Here is a 19,591-nt window from a genome sequence, read left to right on the forward strand (position 1 = left end):
AGGGGTGACTGCCAGCAGAAGGATGACTGGTGGGAGAGCATGGAGCTGCAGCCCACCTTGGTCACTGGATTGATATGCATGGGATCTAAGGTGATTTCCACCCACTCATCTGTCGGCATGATCAGCACTATTATTCTTGAGGGGCACTAAATGAAGGAATGAAGCATGGAGCCAAGAGACTTGCTTATCCAGATGTATTCTGAACCAGAATCAGGAAATAATCTTTATCTGGTACAATCATAATTTCATTCTTCTTGGCGTGAATTAGAAGAAAGGTGAGGTCTTTCTGGGGGTCAGTTTCATGCCTGTGTTCAGGGGTTTCAAGATGAAGTCATGCAAAGTTGTGCATGAGGCTGGCATACTGCATGGTGGTGGGATTGTCCTTCGTGTTCTTCATGGGAATGCATTCTGTGTTCACCACAGTGATTCCCTGCACTCCCTCTGGCTCTGAAGTTGCTTCAATGTCTCTCCAACTCTGCCATCTCTAACTGATCAGGTAGCTCTGCATCCCCAGCCTCCACACATTTTACAATAAACTTCTTACCTCCAAAAAGGAAACAGCATACTCAGCACCCAGCTCCAACAATGATCTCCTAGCCAATCTGGTTGCATCTCTACTCCCACTGACTTGCTCTCCCAGGCAATTGGAAGCACACCCTTCTGTCCATAACAATACATTATTTTTTTTTCTGTGGGAATCTTTTTGTTAATGAGATTATGAAAATTGATTATGACCCAACTGTATGAGTTCAAAAAATGGTAAAATAAAAAGATTTAATAACTTCAAGTAGGATAAAAGGGCAGACACTGACAAGTCTGCATGTGGAATAAATTTTGAGGGGTAGAGGTTGGGTTGAAAATTATAAATTTTAAATTCTCTCCTTTTATTTTACCTTTACATTACAGTTAAGGTATTTTATTAACAATATAAGAGTTATCTGTGGAGGTAGGTTTCATCAACTAAGTATTTTATTTCAAGATAGTAAAGGCAGCCCTGGCCGGGTAGATCAATTATTTGGAGCATTGCTTCATACACCAAAAGGTTGCCAGTTTGACCCCGATCATGGCACATACCTAGGTTGTGGGTTTGATCCCCATCAAGGTGCATATGGGAGGCATCCAGTCGATGTTTCTCTCTTATATCAATGTTTCCCTCTCTCTCTCTTCCTACCCTCTTCTTTGATCTCCAAAATCAATAAACATATCCGTGAATGAGGATTAAAAAAATAAAAGATAGTAACGGCCTGAGAAATTATTATAAATTGGGGGTTGGCCCTGACAGCCACAGGGAGTGTAACAAAAGGGCTGAGTGGGTAATGCAGGTACATCTTCCCGCTGGCAGTGTGGTTAGGAGGTTGAGGGGTGGGGAGGGGTGGGGGAACCTGCCAGTCCGGTTTGTAAAAGTAGAAAAATTTCTGAAACTCGGGCACTGAACACACAAATAACTCCAAGGACATTTTGAGATTCCATCCTTGCCCCCGGCTCTCCTGCAAGAGGCCATTGTTAATAGGACTAGAATGTTGCTGCGTTTTGATTCCAGGAATGTATTTTGACTCTGCAAATGGGTCTTTTGTGTCAAGGGAGAGCTGAGAGAGAGGAGGTATACAGTAATCAAAACCTGCATGTTCAGAAGGCAGGAGGGATTTAGAAAGAGGCCAGTCCTGGGTGAGGGTAATCAGGCTCTCTCCACCTGGTGATTTAGACCTGGACCACCCATCATTCCTGGGGCTTGGGGGTGGGGTAGGGAAGGACACAACTATCATTGTAAAAGCTCTCAGATCCTCACCCAACCCAGCCTCTAGGGGTCAACCAAAACACACACCCACACACCCACAAAACTTCTTTGCCCTGAAGAAATAATTCCTCCTACTGAAGCTACCCTTAGAAATAATAAAGACCTTAAGAAAAGTTTGGTCAGAGCCAGTTTTCAAGATTAAAAACACCAACAAAATAAGAGGCTTTAAAGCCTAAAGGTTTGTTTTCCTTTAGGAGGGGGGACAAATCCAGCAGGCTTTGAAAAAAAAGAATTGGTCAGGCAAGGCAAAGGGGTGGAGGGGTAGAAATATATACTGAGGTATTCTTGGATGAAATATGATGTCCAGATTGCTTTTTTTTATTTTTTAAATATTTTATTTATTTATTTTTAGAGACAGAGGAAGGGACCTGGCCCGCAACCCAGGCATGTGCCCTGACTAGGAATCGAACTGGCAACCTTTCAGTTCATAGGCCAGTGCTCAATTCACTGAGCCACACCAGCCAGGGAAAAAATGCATTTAATACACTTAACCGATTAAGTACCATAGCTCAGCCTGGCCTATCTTAAATGTGATCAGATATTACATTAGCATATAGTTGGGCAAAATCATTTTGCTGTGGCTGCCCAATATCATGAGAGAGCATCTTACTACCAATCCTGGGAAAAGATCAAAAGTCAAAATTCAGAACAAAATTTCTACTGAATGCGTATCACTTTCACACCATCACAAAGTCAAAAAATCGTTAAGGCAAGCCATTGTAAGTGGGGGACCATCTATACTAGAATGTTCACTGCAGCTTTATTTATCAGCGGTTCAAACCAGAAACAGACCAATGTCCCCCCACAGCAGATGGGTACATCAATACTAGGCAGACATGAGAGGACCAAGCTGCAGCCACTGGAGACAACATGGATGGACTTTGGAAGCCAGGCACAGAGAAGCAAGTGCTGTGTGAGTCCAGTTAATATAGTTCAGGAAAGAAGACCCCATCAGTGAGGGTAGCAGTCGGGCTAGTAATTAGCCTGGAGGTGAGAGAGGCCAGGTCTGATCGATTTCTCATTTCTCAGCCTGATTGCTTGGTGATAGATGGATTCAGGTTGTGTTTTTCTGTGTGTACATTATTCTTAAATAAAAATGTAAAACAAATATGGAAACAATCTCAAACATAGCGAGATTGGCCCTGAGTTGATTTTTGTTGAATCAGGGCAACGGGGACATGAAGGTTTGTTATGCTGTTCCCTCTACTTGTGTGTGTGTGTGAAAATTTAAAGAAATTACAAATTCCATATATGATCCAGCAATGCCACTTCTGGGTATGTTATAGTGTTGCCAGTAGAAAGGGGTCCTTTCGCGGGGTTGGGAGAAAAGCATTTCTGGGGACCCATGCATGGGAGGGTGAGGTTTAGTGTTAAGATTTATTGGCGTTGAAATAAATGGCGGTGCCTAGTTTACTGGTCTCATTTCCATCTGTCCCGCTGTGGAAAAAGTACAACCTGTGTTCATCAGGCACAGAACAAAGGCCAGGACCCCCAAATTCTGTGCCATTAGTTCAGTCCAGTTTAGACTCTATGCCCATCCAGCTAGCTTAGTCTGTTCGCGGCTGTGCTTCAGCTGCGGCTGAGCTGCGGGACCTAGGCTCGCGTTTGGAGCCTGCACTTGGGGTCCACGTGGCTGCGATGGAGACAGAACATGTGACCAAACCGGTCAAGTGCGTATCAGAAGGAGAGCGAGAGAGCGAGTGAGCGCTTTGTTAAACTTGGATTATCTTGGCCTTTGGAAGGACTAGGTGCCCTTTCAAGCTAACCAACCAATTTCTCAATCTTTCACAGCTTGTGTTGGGTTCTCCCCCTAAGCAATGCATTTCCTAGGTCTTCCAGGGTTCTGTGTCCCTCATCCAATCCAGTCCGTTTTCCAGGCTAGGCTTAGTTCCCACTACGCAGGCCACATGAAGCACCTCTCCCTGTGCCATGTTGGCCTCTACTGGGCATGTGCCCAGCAGAGAAATTTCTCCTCCCGTTTTTATTCCTCCTTCCGCAATGACAACAATAGTCCTTTCTGCCTATTTCAGGGATTAGGGCCGAGGGCGAAGGGTGCGGCTGTGTCCTGGGAGCTTGTGAGTGGAGCAACTCCCTAGTGAAGCAGGCTTATCGTCTAATTTGGCTCCCGAGTTTATTAGGCTTGATGTGTGATTCCTTTTGCTCTCTTTCTTTCTTAATATCTAGCTACATATGCCCCTTTCTTCATTAATATCTAGGTACCTATATTAACAACTAGACCAAAGTCTGTGTACCCAGTGCTTTGAAAAGCCAAAACTCAAAATGTCAGGGTTTGGAGTGAGGGAAGGTGTTTGATCCAGAAGGCACCAACCAAGAAGGTAGGAAAGTTGGTGCCTCAAATCCATCTTGCTCACTGGGTCAGGCCAACGTTTTAAGGGGTTGGGGAAACAGGCATGTGGAAATGCTGGTGATGCAAGTTTTAATTGGAGGACCTGAAAATTTGGCCATTTGTGGTAAAGGGGTGTCGATACTGAATCTTCACAGCCCCTTGGCTTCTGAAAGGGTCTGGCGTTCAAGTCCCTGTTCCTTTGGTTCTGTCGGGGATGGAGGGGGAATGAGACTGGTTCCCAGTGCAGCTGGAGGTCAGAGTTCTGTCCTTTGCACACGCTTCAGCTGCATGACTTGCAGTTTGGGTCTGTTGACTCTGGAAGACAACTCGGTGTCTCCTTAAACAGGGGAGGACCATTTTGAGCTGGTTCTGCGGTTACAATTATATACCCAACAGAATGGAAAGCAGCGTTTCAGAGAGGTATTTGGACACCCATGTTCATGGCACCCAAGGGTGGGAGTGACTCAAGGGTCCATGGACGGGCGGCAGAATAAACAGAATGTGACGTAAGCACGCAGTGGAGCATTACTCAGCCGTAAGAAGGGAAGGAATTTGACACGTGCTGCCACACAGATGGACCTTGGGGACATTGTGCGGAGTGAAATAAGCCTGTCGCAAAAGGACAAATACTATACATATGATTCCCCTCATGTGAGGTACCTAGAGTAGGCAAATTCAGACAGACAACCGGAATGGTGATAGCCAGGGGCTGGAGGTGAGGGTAGTGGGGAGTTAGTGTTTAATGGGTACATTTTCAGTTCGACAAGAGGAACAAGGATCTGAAGATTGGGTGACAACCATGTATATGCACTGTATCATTGAACTGGACACTTAAAAATGGTCAAGTTTGTAAATCTGACCTTCTACCACAATTAACGGGCCAATCCAAAAGCACATCCTCAGGGCAACATGAACTTCAGGTTGGCGAGTACAAAATACCATTTTATAGTACTTAAAAATACATAGAACACAAAACACCTTTTATATGGAACTTAAAACACACATAAAACAATGCTATATGATTGTCAGACAGAAGTCTGTAGAAAAGGAGAAAACAACCCCAAGTGTTATCCTTCCCAGGACTGTGGTTGGGAGTGAGGGGTGATATTAGAGGGGGGTGAAGATACTGAGTATTTGGTTTGTCAGAGCTAAGATTTGAAACCTGGCAGCCTAGGCTTCAAATCTAACCATTCTTCTAGCCACTAGGCCAAGTTCATGGGTTCTTGGTAAAGAAGGGTCAGGAGCTCAGGCACCTGCCTCCAGCTGAGGCTCATCTCCTGGATGAGGCTGACTCCTGCATCTGTTCACTGCCCTGACCAGATGCTCTGCACAGCAGACACGAGGCTGGCTCAGGAGCCAGCCCACCATGGATCCAGTCCAGCAATGTGACTTTGGGCAGACTGCTGTCCTCTCCATGTAAGATTGTTTCTCATCTTGTAAAATGGAATAGGAGCAATGTAGAAATGAAGGGGGAATTGATGAAATAGTGCTCCTAAGACTTTTAGCAATGTGCCTGGGATGGGGGAGGGCATTAATATTGCTGTTGTTTTTATTATTATTATTACCATGCTGCCTGGGTGAAAGGGCTCGAGGAAGCTCAGCTGTCATCTAGTGGTGATCAGCCAGCCCTTGACCTCCCCATTCACGCACCCGACACAGCATCCCCATGGGAAACCACAGCTGGGCAAGTCACTTGTCTTCTCTCAGAAGTTCAGTTTCTTCCTGAATTAAATGTGGTTGTCACCTGTACTCCCAGAGTTGGACAATGATGTCCTAACAAGACCTATAACTATCATCACATGGAAACCCCATGCAGAATCTAGTTAAAATGGAACTGCAACCCTGTGAGGAAGCACTGCAGGTCACTCCTGAATTCCACAAGCATTTATACAGCATGAAATGTTTGCAAGGCCCTGGGCTAGTCACTGGGCACACACGGTGAATGTGATAGGCAAAGTGGTTAGTTACCCTTCTGGAGCTGAAAACAGGCAATAAATAAGTAAAGATGTAGATAAATAGAATAGAGAAAGGGTAGTAGGTGCTATGGAAAAAAATTAAGCAGGGAAGGAGAATAAAAAGTATAAAGGGTGAGGGGCCTCATAAGGAAATTGACATTTGAGCTAAGGTCTGAAGGGGATAAGGGAATAAGTCACTTATTACTCCCCTGAAGGGGATAAGGGAATCAGGAGCACTGGGGAAGGAGTGCTCCTGGAGATGGCAAAGGAAGTGCAAAGGCCCTGTGGCAGGAGCAAGGAACTAGAAGAAGGCCTATGGGCTGGAGCCCAGGGAGCAAAGGAAGAGTGGTGGGAAATGTGCTTAGAGAAATGACGTGGCCAGACTGTGGGGGCTTTGTGGACTATGTTAGGGACCTTGTCTTTTCTCCTTAGTGAGATGGAGCCCCAGGAGAACTCTGAGCAGGGGAGGGATGAGCCTGACTCTGGTGTTCACTGACACCTGCTGCGTGTGGGAGCAGGAGGAAGTAGGGAACACAGGAAGAAGGAAGCTGCCATGGCACAGGTGTCAGCAGCTGAGGGTGGACAGGACTAGGGCAGGGGCCTTGGGGCAGGGGAAAAGTGGACTGCTCCTGGATTTATTTGTAAGGAAACTGACTGGATTTGCTGGAGAATTAGGTGTGGGGTGCAGAGTCACACTGAGGATGCATGGGGCTGCAGGCAAAGATTTTTTGTGGAGTCCCTGTCTATAGAAATGATTTGATTGAAAAATGTGTTACAAAATTCATGGACCCAAGTGAGATATAGAGGTGATCCAATGAAGATTTAGAATAATGGTTAGAGAAGAAGTATTACGTATTTGTTTATCACTCAGAGTGTCCAAGTACTGTCTCTTTATGTCCTTTATATTGCCAGTTGTGTCATTTCTGGCTAATTGAATAGCGCTCATCATCAGAAAGAGGCTGCATACTGTTATTCTTCATGTTCTTCTTGCCTCTGCTGATCTCTCCTGCCATGTATTTAGCTCTGGTTATGTCATTACTCATGACACCACCTCATCCATCATGCCATTGTGAACACCGGCTTCCTGTGACTCAAGGTTTAACTGGGCTTCATTGATGGTGGCCACAAATGCAGTTCTTTTTTCTTTAATTGTTTATGCTGTTACAGTTGTCCCATTTCCCCTCTTCGGTCCCCTCACAAATGCAATTCTTATTCACAGGATGTGGGGAAAATGTGAGCGAGAATTTTTCTGTTCATGTTAAATGATCATGTGTGGAATTTCCTAGTGTAAGTACAGAACACATCTTCTGGCCAGGTGTTTCTTATCTTATTTTTTTTAGACCATGATCCGTGCAATCCTGGAGTCTTTCAACCTTGACCGTGCCCTTGCCTCGCGCACATGGCCCCCAGTGAGGCTAAAGGATACAAAATGAGTAGTCTCTTGTCCTCCTTGCCTGTAGCAGCTTAAGACTGACCTGGGGGATCAAGTTGTTGCCCGTAGCCTGGAGGGGCCCGTGGGATGGTGGAGTCATGGTCTCTATAGCCCTGGGGGAAAGAGGTCTTACCATTTGCCAAGTCTAGAGAACACACTGTCCAGTCCTTTAAGAGCCTGCTGTCTTTTCGTGGCAGCAGGAGTTATAGGCCACGAATAGTTTCTGGGGTAGAAATACAAGGATTGTCACAGATAGCAGAGGAAGAAGTTGGTAAATGCACTCTGAAGGGACATGGTCTTATTGTAAATTCAAATTTACTAAATAATTGCCTCTGCACTGAAAATTGGGGAAAGCATAATTCTCAGATAATACGCCATTTAGATTAGAAGAACATGCTGAGCATTTATAATCTGTATTTTGGTCAGGAAGCATATGGTGAATTTTGATGATGCTTTATTTAGACTTGTAAAAGAAAAAACCCAGATTTTTCCTTTCTAACCAGGGAAAAACCCAGTTTTCCCTTCTGTGTGTTTCTCCTTTGGGTCTCCTTTACTTTTCACACAAAACACTTCACTTCTGATGCTTTTGGTCATGAAATGCATGGGTGTTTTTCCCATAGCAAGCAATTGTCTGCTGACACTATCTACCTGGAAATAGTGTCAGATCCCACAGGTTAAGGGCTCAGTCCCACAAGACTGTCCCCCAACACCACTCTCAACAAACACGCTTTAGACTTGCCAGTTGCAAGCTCAGGCTGTCTTCTGTGCTTCTGGCTGGGCTCCACAACCCTCTCCTCAGGTTTGATTAAATTTCTAGAGTGTCTCACAGAACCCAGGGAAACATGTATACCAGTCTATTAAAAGATATGGATGAACAACCAGATGAAGGGGTACAGAGGGCGAGGTCTGGGCAGGTCCTGAGCACAGGAGTTTCCTCCCCGTGGTCCGGGGTGTGTCACCCTCCCGGTGTAAATGTGTACGCCCACCTGTAAGCTCTCCAAACCTCGTATTACATTATGGAGGCTTCCTCAAGTAGGCATGATCAGTATTTCTGGTAATTCCATTTCTAATCCCCTCCCCTCTCTAGAGAAGGAAGGAAGGGCTGAAAATTCCAGGCTTCTAAGCATGGCTTGGTCCTTCTGGTGACCAGCCTCCATCCAGGAGCCCACCTGAGTCACCTCATTAGAATAGAAGGTATTTCAGTGTTCTTATCACTTAGGAATTTACAAGGGATCAGGAGCCCTGTGTCAGGGATGGGGTCAGAGACTATAAGAACAATAGCTACTCCTAGTGTTCTTATTACTTAGGAAATTACAAGGATTTCAAGAGCTCTGTGCCAGGACCCAGGGGCAGAGACCAATATATATGTTTTCTACTATCTCACAGACTATATGTTATTATATTTTAAGTAATAAAATTTCTTCCTCCTTTATGTGGTTAAGAAAAGAAAAGCTCTTGGGGGAGGGAGTCTACCTGACCTTTGCCTGGAACCGGGGAGAGGTAGTGAGACTTCGGTAGAAAAAGACACCTGTGTCACCCACACCCTGCCCTGGGTGCTGTGGATTGGAGGCAGCAGGGTGATAAGAACTGGTGGTTGGACCCACCTACTCAGCTCTAGCCCAAGGATTGGTGACAGACAGCTGATGTCTTAGAGCCTTGAACTTGACCTGTGTTTCCGGGTGAAGCATCCAAAATCAGCATGCCAGCACTGCTTTGGCAGCCAGATGGTGGGAGCCATCAGCTTGCCAGGCTGCCCATCTGGAACTGGGGTCCAGCTGCAGGGTCCTGGGACAACCCCACTAGGACAAAAGTCTTAGAATTCATCAGGGCTTTCAGAGGACCCCATGTAAAAGTGGGGGTGAGGAGGTATGGGTAGAGCATTGGAGAACACCTTAATGGGAGAAACAGGATGGAACCCACATGGATCTTGGTCTAAATTTGGGGGTAACTTGCCCAGGCAGCATGGTAGTCCTGGCTTAGAGAATGTCGAGAAAAGTGCTACAGAGTGTAGGGCCCCCACTCCCCCGTCTAAGGATGCTCTTGGTGCGGTGTGAGAGGCACAGAAAATTCCTCGTCGACTCCAAGGTTTCTTTCTGGTCTAAGAATGGGAGAGATTGTGCTGCCATTGACTGAGCCAGAAAGTACGAGGAAGAAGCAGGTGAGGAAGGGTGGGGAAATTAGGACTCAGTTTTGGGGAAACCAAGGCTCAGAAAGGTTAAGCTCAAAGGTGTAGCAGGGTAAGGATGAGAACCCATTATGTTTCATCACCCCCCCAGCCACATTACCTGCCCAGCCCCATGTGAAGTGCCATTTAAAGCACTGATGATACACAGGGCCTGGTGCTGTGCATGTTTCATACAAGATCTCAGTTTGTCTTCCCAGCCATGGGCATTCTGATCCCTTTTCAAGGGAAACAAAAGAGGCTCAGAAAAGCTCTGGTGCAAGGCCTCAGACTAAGGAGGTGGCAGAGGTCAGTGGGCCTTGCATCCAGGCCCATGTGTGCGTCACACAACCATTTCTTCTGTCCTGGGCCAGGTTTCCCTGGGGTTCCCTCCTTTCCCTCCGGTGCTCCCTCTGGGAACCAGATTGCTGAGGGGCCTCATCTTTGCCTCCCTGGGAGCCACAGGGTCTCACTCCCGCTATTTTATTTGTTGCTTGGACCCAGCTGGACCTAGCCCCCATGTGGCCCAGGTGTCACCAGCCCTGCAAAGGGCCCCGTGCAAAGGCCATGCAACGGGCACTCAAAGAAAGGCGCCATTCCACCTGGGACACTGGGAAACAGCCTCTGTGGTCCTGCACACACCTCCAGGACCCAGGCGTACCTGGAAGCATGATTCTTGCAGTGCCAGCAAGAGGGACCTCACTGTGGACCTTGCCCCAGGCCTTCCAGGTGCCCAGGTCAAGTACTCGACTCTGTTTTCTCACACCTGCTTCAACCTCTCAGTAAACCCTGCTGGTTCCAACTTCATAAATGCATCCAGAGCTCACCCCTCCTCTTCTCACCATGGGCTCACCCCTCCTCTTTAGCCTGGGAAAAGGATCAGATTGCATAAGGGACACAAAACCCCAGAAGATCTAGGAGATGGATTGGTTAGGGGAAGGACCAATCAGAAGCCTGGGAAAGATTGGGAAGTTCATTGGTTAGTTCACCCTCATCTCCTGCCTGGACAGTTGAAATAGGTCCACCACAGTCTTCCTGCTGCCTCTCCCTTGCCCACAGTCTATCCTCGCACCCAAAGGGTCCCTGGGAATAGCTGCATCAGATAAGTCTCCTCTACTCAGAGCCCTGTGGTCATGCTTTCCCGCTCTGGTTAAAGGTCAGGGTCCTCATCATGGCCCCGGAGGCCCCACAGGGTCTGCCCCCATCACCTCTTTGCCCCCATGGCCTACCACTTGCCCCTTTGACTACCTAGCTCCAGCCACTTGGGCCTCCTTGCTATTCCATGACCACATTAAGCATGCTCCACCTCAGGGCCTTTGCACTGGTTGTTTCCTCCTGGTGGAACACTCTTCCCTGGGTATACCCATCCCTCCTTCTCTCTTCTCCTTTGAATCTTTTTGACACCTTCTCAGCCAGGCAATTTCTGACCATCATGTTAATATTACCAGCCACCTTTTCTCTGTTCCTGACCCTGGTCTGTTTTTCTCAGAAGCCATCCATAGGCTTCTCTACACAGTGCCCTTCATGGTCTCACCCATCCAGCTACTGGGCATGGTCACTTTCCCAGACTTCCCTGTGCATTCTGACTTGCCTTCTGTGCCAGTGCTCCAGGGAGGCTGGTAAATTTGGTGGCTTAAGACAAATTCACTGTGTCACTGTTTTGTTGGTCCGAAGTCCAAAACAGCCTCACTGGGCTGGAGCCAAGGTAGCAACATGGCTGCATTCTTTCTAGAGGCTATAAAGGAAATTACTTTCTTGACTCAGCTTCTGGGGGCAGCCAGCTCTCTTTTGGCTCGTGGCTGCATCATTTCTCTCTATCTCTGAAGTCACATTGTCTTCTTCTCTTCTGTGTGTAGTGTTTTCCATTCCTCTCACCAGGAGGAAGAAGCTGAGGAAGAACAGCTCCAGCTTGTTTTTGCCCTTCATAATTCCCCCAGAAGGAGGAAGGATGGTTTATTGGAGCTCATCCTTGTGCTTCTGTTAGCAGAGGTAGCTAGATATTAATAAAGGAAGGAAGCAAAGAGAATCAGACATTAAGAAGCCTGAGGGACTAGGGAGCTGGATGGGACAATAAGCCTGCTTCATTAGGAAGCTACAGCTTCACACACTTCCCAGTCACATCCTTTGTCCTCAGGACCTAATTCCAGCAATCCGGGAGGATGTTACTAGTCATTTGTTACCAAGGGAGGAATAAAAACACCAGGAGAAATTCCTCTGCTGGGAGCATGTGCAGTAGGAGCTAAAATGACAACTACCAAGGGGAGGAGTCTAGCCTAGGAAAAGGATCAGATTGGATAAGGGACACAAAACCCCAGAAGATCTAGGAGATGGATTGGTTAGGGGAAGGACCTATCAGAAGCCCAGGAAAGATTGGGAAGTTCATTGGTTAGTTTGAAAAAGCTCCTGGTCTTTCCCAAACTGGAGATAATATAATCCAAGTTTAACACACACTCTCTCTCTTTCTCTTTCCATCACCTGGTAACACGTGCCTACCTCGCCCTGTTCGTTCACAAGTTCTCTCTCTCTAGGGGCTCTAGCAGCAGCTCTAGCAGCTGTGTGGACTCCAAGGACAGATTCCAAGCACAGTCTCCAAGCATGAGCCTGGGTACAGTGACACAGCACCAGCCAAAGCACAGTCTGGAACAGACTAAGCTAGCTGAATGGGGACAAACTCAACTGGACTAAGCCTTGGTGTGACACAGAATTTTTGGACACTGACCCTATTTCTGGGCCTGATGAAGGAAGATAAGGCTGGACTTCTTCCACAGTGGGATGGCTGGAGATGAGACATTGAGAACCTGGGGGCAGCCTTCTATTTTTATCCCAATAAATCACAACAACACTTCAACCTCCCATATGTGGGTCCCCAGAATTCTTTTCTTGTGACTCCATGAAAGGAACCATTTCCACTGACAACACTTCTAACCCTGACAGAGAGAAGTATTTCAGAGAGTAAGTTCAATCTGAGGGTGTTGGGAAGCCAGCTGTGACAACCCATTTAAATCTTACCAACAAGCAGAGCTTTGAATCCCTGTCAGTTTGATTCCTGGGTTGACTTCTCAATGGCTTCATGGGAATGAGGGAGGCAGGTGTGAGTAAATTAGAATTAGTCCTCTGCAGCCAGACTGCCTGGGTTCAAAGTCTGCCTCCACCTTTTTCTAGCTGGGACCAGTTATTCATGCTAGTCAGTCTCTGTGACCTCAGTTTCCCCATGGATAAAATGGGGAAGATGATGCTAACTACCTCATAGGATTCATTGAACTAAGGGATTGGGACAGGTGTTAAAACAGGTGGTCTGTTGTGGTTCAGTTAGCTGTGTTTTTTCTGAAATACCTCTTATAAGCAGGTATTTTAGAGTTGATGACATAGGGTGTATGGAACAGCTAAGGATGGTGCCAGGAGCACAGAAAGTGCCAGATAAGTGTTAATCAGTGATACAGCTACTTGCTCCTTCTGAACACCCCAACAGGATCCTCCTCACTCTTGAGTGAGGGTCGCTCAGGAAGACAAGGTTCTCTATCTCTGTCACTACGTCTCTCTCTCTCTCTCTCCTGCTGGACTCAAACAAAGAGGGCAGTGTGTTGTATTAGTATTGGCAGCCTTTCTTCAATGTTAGGCTGAAGCTGAAGCCAGAGACCACAGAGTAGAGAAACAGGAACCTGGGGTACCAACAACATTGCTGAGCATCTGGACAGCCCATCAAATCTCTGTAGGTTTATTCACAGCCCAAAGCATTCATTCGTAGAGGTCGTGTGTCTATGTGGGTGTACACGTGTGTATGTGGGTGTACGTGTGTGTGAGTGTGTTTGTGTGCAAACATTCTCCCTAAAGCACTGGTGGGTTCTGAGAGTTCTGAACACCAGATGTTTTTCTTTGGCCTTTTGCCCACTCGGAGCCACCTAAGCAAGTATTCTCTCAGACCGGCTTCTTTCACCACTCCATGCCATAGAACTCTGGGAAGCCCAGTCCAACAGTCTGATCGATGGATGTTGTTGTTCGAAGGTGCTCAGAGGCACCTAGTACCCCACCTCCCCAGCACCACTGACACAGCAGCAACTCTTCTGTCCCCAACCCTGAGGGGCTCTAGCCTTGTGACCACCCCTCAGATACCCAGCCAATCGTTCCTGTCTTCTCTTCAACATCTCTGGTCTAGTTTCCCACTATCAACAACACAATCTCTCTGGAAATTGTCACCTATTTCCTCCCAGAACAGCTGCTCCCAAAGAGTTGAACGTGCTAGTGAAATCTTAGGTGGTACCAAAAAATGAACACTTGTTATGGAAATAGCTCCATACTTTCTTTGAAAAAACGTGAAGTAGTCCTAAAAAGTTATCTTTTAAACTAAATAAATCTCAAATTGATTTAAAGAAGAATAGTAATACATACAATGAAATATTATACAATCTTTAAAAAGTAGGAAATTCTGTAATATGTGACAACATGGATAAACTCAGAGGACATTGCACTACATGCAATAAGCCAGCCACAGGAAAAAATATACCTGCATTATTCCACTTATATGAAGTCACAGAAATTCAGTCAAATTCATAGAATCAAAGAATAGAACGGCAGTTTCCAGGGCACAGGGGGGATGGGGAGTTACTAGTCAGCAGGGGTAAAGTGTCAGTTAAGCAAGATAAACAAGCTCCAGAGATCTGCTGTGCAACATTGTCCCTATAATCAATAATAGGTGTTGTGCACATTAAAATTTTCTTAAAAAAATTTTTCTTAAGAGGGTAGATCTCATGTTAAGTGTTCTTACAACAATAACATATTTTAAAAAAGAAGAATAGTAAGTAAATAACAGTTGAAGTAGTCCAGACATGGCTAAAAATCTCAAATGGTACACGAACCACTGAGGTTTGGGAAACCTGCCCTTAGAGAAACTCTGTGCTGTGTTCCCCCCAGTGATGGCTTCAGTTTGTGTGGCTCAGGCATGGGATTCACCCTTCTTCTTTATTGGGTCTTCTTTTCAAATACACGAGTGCCCAACTCCTGGCCAAAATGAGGGTTGATGGTGGTCACCAAGCAGCCAGAGGTCTCTGTGAGAAGCATCAAAGAGATCACAGTTCCATCAATCAAAGTCAGCTGAAACTTAGGAAACTTCTGCTGAAATAGCACTTGCAAGTAATGCTCACATTCATGTTTCTTAATGCCCTTGGTACATGGGGGGGGGGGGCGGCTATGGAGTATTGGGTTAAGCTGTAGAACGCAAGAGACCAGAGTTCAATTCCAGGCTTTACCACTGACCAGTTACATCATATGGACAAGCTACCTTATCTCTCTGACCTCAGTTTGCTCATCTGTAAAGTGGAAATGACTAATAATGAAACCTACTTCCTGTGCTGTGAGCACTAAATGAGATAAGGAATAGAAAATGCTTTGAGTGCTTGAAATCAATAAGCTAGGGAGGATAGAGAGACAAGTTAGGTGACTCCATGAGAAAATAATCAGGCAAATCCAGAGTGTGGGACACTGTAAAGAGCAACCATCCTGGACTGCTTCAAAAAGTCACCGTCATAGAAAATAAAAGTATGTGTACGTGGGAAACTGCTCTAAACTCAGAGCGACTAAAGGTGCATAACAACCAAATGCCATGTATGAACTTTTAAAAAATATTGTATTTATTTATTTTTAGAGAGAGGGGAAGGGAGAGAGAAAGAGAGGGAGAGAAACATTGATTTGTTGTTCCACTTATTCATGCATTCACTGGTTGATTCTTGTATGTGTCCTCACAGGGGATTGAACCCACCACCCTGGTGTATGAGGATAACGCTCTGGCCAACTGAACTACCCGGCCAGGGACATTCTCAATTTTTTTTTAAATTCTCACTGAGGATATGTTTATTGATTTTAGAGGGGGTGAAGAGAGAATGAAACATTGATATGAGAAACATCGATTGGTTGCCTCCTGTATGTGCTCCTAACAGGGATCAAACCCACAACCTAGGTATGTGCCCTGACCAGAGACTGACACTCCAACCAACCAAGACACCAGCCAGGGCCATCAGCATTTTTTAATTTGAGGAAATGGAGGTCCAGAATGGTTAAGAGATGTGTCCAAAGGCACCCAGCTAGTAAGTGGTGGACCTCTTAAGTCCTTGGTGTTTCTGCTTCAAATGTCCCCTTTCAAGTTGGCCACACAGTTAGGGCCCACTCTCTGGGCCAGAGAAAATAGGACTGTGGGCTGAACCAGCTCAAAGGCCTGTAGCCTGCATGCTCAGAACATCTGGAGGTTCCCCTGAAATGCCTGTAAAAGAATAAAAGAGGGCAAATCCCCAGTGGGAAAGGAAAGGAACTGGGAGGATGACCAGGCAAAGAGATAGACATGTCAACAAACTTCCAGAAGGAGGACCTTCCCAAGTTCCCAAGTTGTTTGGGAAGGGGCTGGCCCTGGGACAGTGAGAGGGGGCTCTGGCCTAGGGCCTGTAGGAAGGGCCTACAGGACAAGGAAGGTGGGGCCAGGTGGGAAGTGAGAGGGAGAACAGAAATGGGGGTCTTAGCTGTACTGGCTGGCTGCTCACACCCTCTTTCTTCCTGCTCCTCCTCCCCACTGCAAAGCCCAGGCAGCCCAATATTTGAACCAAGGACCCCCGCCCCCACCCTGACAAATAGGACAGTATTTTCTAAAGCAATGTTTTGGAATTGTAGTAGAGACTCATCCCTCGAGTGGCTGTTGCTCCCCCAGAGAGTGTTTGGGAAATTGGAGGAAGGTTTTTGTTACAGGGATTAGGGGGTGCTGCTAGGAGGCCAAGTGTCCCATGAGGTGGCCCATAGTGTCCCACACAGGCAGTCCCACACTACGTCCCACAAGACATTGGAGGTAAAGAACCTGTTTCTAGTTACTCAAGTCAGTACTGAGCTTCGTTTTACTTATAAACATTTAAAATTTTCCAGAATGCAAATACTGGGTAAAACAAGGGAGGTCTTTTCATCGTTCACCATTTTGTTCTTCGAATGGCCAATACTCTGTTTTCACGTGTGGTAGTCCACATAGCGTCCCCAAAAGTTCTGCCCTGGTACTGACCCCTAGACCTGAGTCTTTCACAATTGTATGACAAATAACTTTCTTCTGATTTTTCCTTTATATTACAATAAGAACATTATCTGGATTAAAAATTTTTGTAGGTGGGTAGGTTATATTATCTATAAATTCTATTACAAGATAGTAAAAGGAGCCTATAAAATATTTATTGTAACATTAATCTACGGTGATAAAGATCAGAACAGCAGTTATCCCAGAGGGTGGTGGGGGACAAGAGGACTGACTGCAAAGGGACACAAAGGAACTTTCTGGAGTGATGGAAATGTCCTCTACCTTGACTGGGGTGGTATACAATTGTCAAAACTCATCGAACCATATATTTAAAGTGGGTGTATTTCATTGTCACTGTAAAGTAAATTATACCTCACTCAAGTTGAAGAAAACATGAACTTAAAAATAACTGAATAGAAAAATTTAAAAATATATGCAATCAAAGCTTGGTTCTTGAACAATTTGGTTCTCAACCAAGTTGTCCATGGAAAAAATGTCCTGGTTGTCTAACAAAACTTTGGGTCTCGATTCTCTACCTGATAACCCTTTCATGCTGATACTTATGTGATCAGTCACGCATCTCTCTGGTGACAAACAGGAAATTCGGTTTTTGAACAAATCGCTTCTTGAACAGTCTTCCAGAACAAATTAGGTTCCACTGTATTTGTTGTAGAAAGGAGATGTTGGACGTGCTAATGTCTCAGCCAGCACTGCCTGTGGACAGTGCTGTGTTGTGAATCCTATGTAAGGTATATAAAACTTTCAATTAAATAACAGATGCAGAGACCTGACCTGTGTGGCTCAGTGGATTGGGTGTTGTCCCACAAACCAAAAGGTGGCTGGTTCAACCCCTGGTCAGGGCACATGCCTGGGTTGCAGGTTCGGTCCCTGTCTGGACATGTATGAGAAGCAACTGATCAATGTTTCTCTCTCACATAGAGGTTTCTCTCCTCTTCTTCCCTCCATTCCCCTTTCCTTCTAAAAGAAATAAATAAATAACAGATGTACAGATATGTGTGCGTGCTGGGTTGTGATGTGAATATTTCTGGTTCTGAATTATAGGCAAGACAGTCTGAAAACCACATTCCAAAGTAGGAATTACTGGATGTTCAAAAGGATCAGCTGTGAGAGAACCAAGATGGTGGCGTAGGTAGACACACTGTGCCTCTTCACACAACCAGAACTGACAGAAAATCGAATGGCAAGGAAGTCTGACACCAAGGAGATAAAAAAGAAATATTCATCCAGACCGGTAGGAGGGGCGGAGAGGACTCGCATTGCTGTGGCGGGCCCAAGACTGGCGGAGTGTGGGACAAACAGGGCAGGCAGTCTGACCACTAGCAGACCCAGAGGCCCCACATTCCCGGACAGATAAACCGAGAGGGCCGGACTCAGAGTGGCGGAGAACGGGGCAGGCAGAGCGGCAGGTAGCATCCCGGGGCCCCAATTCGCGCATAGATAAACCTGGACGAATGGCGGGGGAGCAAAGCAGACCGCGTAACCCAGGGCTCCAGCATGGGGAAATAAAGCCTCAAACCTCTGAGTGAAAACACCCATGGGGATTGAGGCGGCAGCAGGAGAAACTCCCAGCCTCACAGGAGAGGTTGTTGGAGAGACCCACGGGGGGCCTAGAGCGTGCACAAGCCCACCCACTCGGGAACCAGCACCAGAGGGGCCCAATTTGATTGTGGGTAGCAGAGGGAGTGACTGAAATGCAGCAGAGAGTGGAGCGGGCGCCATTGCTCCCTCTCGGCCCCTCCTCCACGTACAGCGTCACAGCACAGCCACCAGCGTTACCCCGCCCCGGGGAGCATCTAAGGCTCTGGCCCTTTAAGTAACAGATGCACCAAGACAACAAAAATGGCCCAAAAGACAGAACACTTCAAAGCTCCAGAAATAATTCAACTAAGCAGCGAACAGATAGCCAACCTATCAGATGCACAGTTCAAAACACTGGTAATCAAGAAGCTCACGGAACTGGTTGAATTTGGTCGAAAACTAGATGAAAAAATGAAGACTATGCTAAGAGAGACAAAGGAAAATGTACAGGGAACCAACAGTGATGCAAAGGAAACTGGGACTCAAATCAATGGTGTGGACCAGAAGGAAGAAAGAGACATCCAACCAGAAAAGAATGAAGAAAAAGAATTTGGAAAAATGAGGAGAGGCTTAGGAACCTCCAGGACATCTTGAAACGTTCCAACATCCGAATTATAGGGGTGCCAGAAGGAGAAAAGGAAGAACAAAAAATGGAAAACTTATTTGAACAAATAATGAAGGAGAACTTCCCTCATCTGGCAAAGGAAATAGACTTCCAGGAAGTCCAGGAAGCTCAGAGAGTCCCAAAGAACCTGGACCCAAGGAGGAACACACCAAGGCACATCATAATTACATTACCTAAGATTACACAGAAGAAGAGAATCTTAGAAGCAGCAAGAGAAAAGGACACAGTTACCTTACAAAGGAGTTCCCATAAGACTGTCAGCTGATTTCTCAAAAGAAACCTTACAGGCAAGAAGGGGCTGGAAAGAAGTATTTGAAGTCATGAAAGGTAAGGACCTACATTCAAGATTACTGTATCCAGCAAAGCTATCATTTAGAATGGAAGGGAAGATAAAGTGCTTCTCAGATAAGGTCAAGTTCAAGGAGTTCATCATCACCAAGCCCTTATTATATGAAATGTTGAAGGGATTTATCTAAGAAAAAGAAGATAAAAAATATGAACAGTAAACATGACAGCAAACTCACAGTTATTAACAATCACACCTAAACCAAAACCAAAATGAACTAAGTAAACAACTAGAACAGGAACAGAACCACAGAAACGGAGATCACATGGAGGGCTCTCAACAGGGGAGTGGGAGG

This window comes from Desmodus rotundus, chromosome 12 (assembly GCF_022682495.2).
Source record: "Desmodus rotundus isolate HL8 chromosome 12, HLdesRot8A.1, whole genome shotgun sequence".
Lineage (NCBI taxonomy): Eukaryota > Metazoa > Chordata > Mammalia > Chiroptera > Phyllostomidae > Desmodus > Desmodus rotundus.